The 6,561-nt window shown below is 31.2% G+C and overlaps 2 long non-coding RNA genes across 2 annotated transcripts; both read right to left on the bottom strand.

Annotated features, from left to right (window-relative positions):
- Window positions 1-842: 842 nt before the first annotated feature.
- On the bottom strand, window positions 843-1,708 carry LOC131632558 (uncharacterized). Its single transcript, XR_009293044.1, has 3 exons — window positions 1,646-1,708; window positions 1,252-1,378; window positions 843-938 (listed from the first exon to the last, which is right to left on the bottom strand). It is a non-coding gene; the product is annotated as an uncharacterized LOC131632558 (long non-coding RNA).
- Window positions 1,704-3,242, bottom strand: LOC131632557 (uncharacterized). Its single transcript, XR_009293043.1, has 4 exons — window positions 2,807-3,242; window positions 2,542-2,583; window positions 1,944-2,004; window positions 1,704-1,865 (listed from the first exon to the last, which is right to left on the bottom strand). It is a non-coding gene; the product is annotated as an uncharacterized LOC131632557 (long non-coding RNA).
- Window positions 3,243-6,561: the final 3,319 nt, after the last annotated feature.

Here is a 6,561-nt window from a genome sequence, read left to right on the forward strand (position 1 = left end):
TTGATAGGAAACTTGCAAAGGAAATGATGTCACTATTTCGTATGGAATAAGAGCAACTTGTAATTTGTTTGAACAAATATAGCATGAAACATATTATTTTAAAAAATAATAGTATAAAATACACCAAAAATACGATAATGGAGAATATACAGATGAATATAATGTTTAAAAAAATAATAGTATAAAATACACCAAAAAACACGATAATGGAGAATATACGGATGAATATAATATTTTAAAAAATAAATATTGTAAACCGATCAACCAAACCAAACCAAACCGAACCAAACCGGTTAGTTTGGTTCGGTTCCATTTTTGAAAAATGTTGAAAACCGAACCAAACCAAACCGGTTAGTTTGGTTCGGTTCCATTTTTGAAAAATGTTGAAAACCGAACCAAACCAAACCGATGGAAATATCATTGGTTCGGACCTTTTTTCAACCAAAAACCGGTCCAAACCGATCCGATTACACCCCTAATTACAGTTGGCCCAATACAAAATCCAGTCCAAAAAATAAATCCAATAATTTTTTTCTAATTTTTTTTTTAATTCTTATTAAGTTAATAGTTGGGCCACCAAAAATTTCAAGCCCAACTAAATTTATTTAAATTTTGAAAATGGAAAATTAATTGATTTTTTATAAGAAAAACACTAGTAATTTTGAGTCAATTTAGATAATATTATCTGTTTTATATAATGATTTTTTTAAACTCATTTAATAACATTGAGATACCCCATCAGATAAAATTAATAAAAAATTAGAACCCAAATTATCCAATAAAAAGTCCTTAAATTAAAAAAATCATATAAACACAAATACTAAGATCTTAAATTATCTACAATATAATTAGATTCCAAAAAACTCAAAAAAAATTCAGTCTAATAAATTGTTTTATAATGCATACAACATCATCCTTTCCACCATCATCCTCTACACCTGTGCAACAACACAAAAGTAAATGTAAGCATATAATTATCTACAAAATAATTAAAACCCAACAAATCTAATAAAATTCAGTCCAAGTGTTGACAACAACATCCTCTACCATGATCCTTTACAACTACTTTACAAGTATTTTATTGGCATTTTTATTGAAACTAGAAAACTAACTTAATTCTAACTAGATTTTTTTAACTTATTTTAATCAAAACTAGGAAGATTCCAATTATGACATGAAGCCAAATGTTCATCCAGCACTAAAAATCACTGTACATTAAAAATGGAACAAAGGCAATTAAAATATCTTTACCAAAGGTTCTTTATGCCATTCAATTGCACAGGACTGTTATTCTGCTTCTGCTGAATGATTTTCTGTTGCAGTTTATTACTTTTTATTGCCAAAGTTGCTTTGTCTCTAGTACACACTTTTGTTTATCCTGTTGCATATTACAATTTAATCAACTAGGTTGATTAAGAAATACAAGCATCAATACAAAACAGAACTAAATGGTATTGTTTAGTTCTGTATTTTTTGCATTATGCAAGAAACAAAAGTAACAATAATACCTTGATGTCTCCCTTTCATCTATAAGATAGTTCCCTTTCAACTACAAGAATCATAATCTTAACATATATATATCCTTATAAAGTATGTTAGAAAGTTAACAAAAAAATATATCCTGATAAACTAAAAGTGATGAGACCTTGGATTTTCAGCAACTTCTTTGTTATCCTTCATCCTTCAATCAAGCTGCAACAAAACTTCCAACTGCAACAAGATCAGGCATATGAGAAAACAACAATGACACAGAAAATTAGGCATATAAGAAAATCTTTACCTTAGATTGGGCATAAAGTGATGAGACCTTGGATTTTCAGCAACTTCTTTGTCATCCTTCAATCAAGCTGCAACAAGACTTCCAGCTGCAACAAGATCAGGCATATGAGAAAACAACAATGACACAGAAAATTAGGCATATCAGAAAATCTTTACCTCCATACCTTAGATTTTCACAAAATCTTTACTTCAGGCTGCTACAAGATTGGGCATATTAGAAAACAACTGACATAAAATTAGGAATCAAAGATTAAGAAAGCATCTAATAGTTATAACAGTTATAACAGAAAGCATAAGAAACATAGACAATAAAGAAATCTTCCCTGCTGGATAAAATCATGTTTTCATGTATAGACAACAAACTAATGTCAAAATCTTTAACAAAACAAAACTAAAATCAAAACAAATCTGACTTAAAACCATATACTTATATTTCAAATCTGACTTAAGATCACAAAACCAAACTAATATTGTAAAGAATATGACAGCACAATTTACACCAAAACCTGAAACAAAACAAGCTTATAAACATAAGGTCTTAGGCTGTCTTCACAGACACATTCCCATTTCCATCTGTAATTCCAAGTTCAAGGTCCTCAAATACAAGTATAACATACAAAAATCACAACCAAACAAGGTTTTAAATGAAAGCTAAAAACCACAACTTTGTTCCCAACATGAGAGCTTTTGATAAATCGGTCTAAACACAAAAACATAATCACAAATTGAAGTTCATAAATTATCTTGATTCAAAATGGTTACCTTTTTATTTTAACCCACTCTGATGCTTCCTTGAATCAAGACCTGAACCCAAAATATATAAGCAATAAACATAATCAAAAACACTAAATCAAAGCACAACAACAATGAACTGTAAACAAATAAAAGAAAATCGAGTGGCTACAGTTTGGATTTTACTTCCAAACAAATCTCTAAACGAAAGTTGTTAAAAGAAAGGAAGAAAAAACTGAAAATAAAGTTGAAATTGGAGAGTATAGAGAGTGAGAAGAAGAGAGAAGAACGTTACCTAACAAAAGCAAGAATCGACGGCCGCTGGGAGATGGATTAGGGTTCACAACAATTGAAGAATAGATAGAATTTGATATTGGGCTAAGGAATGGATTAGGGTTTGCAAAATTGGAAGCATCAACTTATAAAATTCCAGATTGGGCTGGGGATTCTAAGAATGTGTTGGGCCTAATCTTCTCTACTGTTATCTTCGGTCGGATTCGGTTTCCGACGGGACCAAAACCAAACTCCGAATCCAACCGTGTATGCCCGCGTCAACCCTTTTCCTCCTTCCGTTGTACCCGCAAACTGACCAAATCTGAACCGTGTCTCAAAGTGTGGATCGGAACGGTCGGGTTCCGCCGGGTGGTTACCGTTTGTCCACCCCTAAACATACTTATACATCAATAGTTATAACTGACACTTTTTCTCAATATTTTCTACCTTCTTCTGTTCATGCATATAATGGCTAGAGTATAGTACATCATTAGCAGCTGTTACCCACCTGCAACATGCAAATTACTTTTCATTTTTTTACAATAGTAACTTATTTTCTCCCAAACTAAAGTTTAGGCAATACAATATATCCATCACTTGTCAAATATATTATCTCAGGATTTAATAAACAAACTCAAACGTTCTAAAATTTCAAATACCTTAACTAATTTAAGCAAATTAAATGGCCAATACAAATAAAAACCAATTTAAATTACTACAACAATGAAAATAATAATAAATATCAAATACACTTAAACATCACTTTCCTAAATATTCATAGGCAATACAATTTCTTAAGAAAGTAGAAATGCATTACAAAGGAAAGTCATTAAAAAGTACAAACATGAGAAAGACCAAGAAATTCAGATACTTGAAACTGACAGAGTAGAAGACCAAGTAAATTGTAAACAAAAAGAATATGTCTATTGGCTTAAAAAATAATACTCCAGTCTAAGTAGGCAAACTTGTATTTGAAAAAGTAACTAAGCTAAAGAGTTTGCAATGTTGAGATGGAACTATGATAATGAATAGACACGTGACTCTGATGTATAAAGAAAGCATGTCTGAAAATCTTAATTAAGAGATTATGGATGTACTTTTGAAAAAGGAAAGTGCAATTAAATGATGCAGCAAGTTGGATGAAGGGAGACACATGATTTATATGCTAGGCTATAGGTGCAGTAGGTGTTGTACTTTATATAAAATGCATAGTATGTTGCAGAAAGTTAGTATTATTAAACAATTTAATAGTACTTTTATACTGATTAAAGTACATCAATTTAATAGTGTTCTCAAAAGTAAAACACTTAAACTACTTCCTACAAAACTCAAACCTCCCCTAAGAATGGTTTTCATCGGTAAGGACAATTTTTGAGATAGTTTAAAAGTGTTGGACTAAAAAACCTATTGAATTTTAATATAGGCTAAACTTAAAAGCTCCCGATTTTGTAGAACCAACAATATAGTTAGACAAGATGATCCTCCGAGCCAAGCTGAGGTTTACTACTTACACCCATTAAAAAAATATATTTAACTATTTCATTTATTTAGTCATGAAAAAACAATTTACTTAAAGCATGTGTTTCATCTTTCATGATCAGCTTTTGACTATAATGGTATACTGCTACAAACACAACACTAAAAGTATAGCAGTACCAATTGTCCATTTAACCCATGTGTTGGTCTAAGAACTAAACTGGTACATAACAATGTGCCATCTAAAAAACTCTTAAACTTTTTGCTCAGACCATGTATTACAAATGTATACACATAGCTTAGCAGCTCTAGTTCTGCTGGGAATGATGTTGAAGAACAACTTTCTTTGGATAGAAAAAACAACTTTCTTTGCTCATATTCGCAAGATAAAGGAAAGTAGCAGAGAAGAAACAAATAAATTTAATAATCAAGCTTGGATTCTATCAATGTTGCATACTTCAAAAATATTTAACCAGAATATAAAGGAAAATAAGCAAATACTTCAAATATTTTTTTCAAAGAAATATAAAATGATTCTCATACAATTTAACAGAAAAATAATTCAAAGATATATAGTGAAAAAATTAATTCCAAAATGACTTCATATAAAGATGCTGTCAGAAAGCCCGAGAATCAGATTACTAAGGATATAACTGCAAACATTTTCAACCAAATGCAAAGTCACAATGCACCTTTAAAATAAAAGTACGAACTACCACTAAACCACACTAACTCAATATCTTATATCTGATTATTTTCCTCGAAATGAAACCACAATGATACCATATACTATTAATCTTTCCATTCAAATGTTTACGTAGACGATTTGCACAAATTGAGTATGCTCTGCGATTTTTTCACACCATATCAATGCTCATGCTTGAAAGAAACTCTTGAGCTTATTCAACCAAACCAAGTATTCTCTGCTATCCTTGTTGATCATGTACTCATGCAAGAAATTTGTTGTGCTTGGCTTGATTCCCCTTATTTCTAAGTACTTGTGGAATATCTTTTGCAGGCTCTCATCCAAATCCCTGTCAAAAACCTAGAATGTATTTTATCCCTTTAATCATTTTGGATTCTTTAAAATAGAAACCTTTATAATTTCAGACCCAACATTCATACATTTAGAAGAATGAAAAGTACTTACACAAGAGACAAGCAGGATGCTCATAAGGCAGCTCAAACAATTTCATCAGTTCTGTGACAATAAGAAACTTGCAGTAAAGATTAAATCAGCAAAGGAAAATGCTTCCACTGTTAGATCGTGATGTGGAAACTACAAACACGCAACGATAAATGTTCATATTAGTGGAAAAAATTAAACCTAAATTCTAGTTCAGTTCATGTCAAAATGTGACAACAGAAAAGCAAATAAAAGTATATATTTAGTATAAATTTGAATTAACCTCCACATACATGCGGTAGCATACCTTATGATGAAGGACAGCTTTGCCACGAGGTATATCGGTATAATCATATGAATCTAAGCCAAAAAGTAAAGTATCATCTGATGTTAACTGGAACTCGGAATATAATCCCAACGCATCTAAAGACTTCTTTTTTTAGGTGTCTCCCAAAGGTTTTCAACCAATAGGAAACCCGCTCTGGTTTTTCCTCATTGTTCTGGATAGAGGAAATAAATTTCTGGAAATTGAACTGACCAGTAAATATCAAACCTCCAAAACTCTTAAACTTGAATATCAGCCAATGTAAACTCAATGATTATTGACAGACAAAGTTCAATAATTCAATTATGTTTTGATAACTACCCATTAACTGAAAGGGTGAAATTGATATAAAAATCGAAACTTTGGAAATGGGGTTTAATGAAAGGTGAAGAAATTACCAACAATGAGAAAAGGAAAGTGACAAAACACGTTGGAGAGTGAAACCTTGAGGTTGCGAAAAGGATGGAAGCAAAAGGGCTTTCATGAAAAGTTTCTTGTTACTCAGTTAGAGAGTTGTGAAATGAAAAGGTGTAGAAGACAAGGCAATTATTTTTTTGGTTTTCAAGCTTGGAAAGAAAATCTAATGGATATTAAGAAGCAACTAATAGAAATAAGAAAAGGGAGTGCCACTTGGACGAATGGAAAAATGTGATTGGTAGGAATAAGATTTTGAATTAGTAAATTATAATAAAGGGCATTCTTAAGGGCAATTTTATTTTGCATTAAGGGTGTTTTAGGGTGTTTGGTGGCATGTTTTATTATTAGACCATGTACAATGGTTTCAACACTCAACACCCACTTTTTCAACTCCCAACACTCCATATCATTTTCTCTTTCTTCCACCTAATAA

This window comes from Vicia villosa, unplaced genomic scaffold, assembly GCF_029867415.1.
Source record: "Vicia villosa cultivar HV-30 ecotype Madison, WI unplaced genomic scaffold, Vvil1.0 ctg.000960F_1_1_1, whole genome shotgun sequence".
Lineage (NCBI taxonomy): Eukaryota > Viridiplantae > Streptophyta > Magnoliopsida > Fabales > Fabaceae > Vicia > Vicia villosa.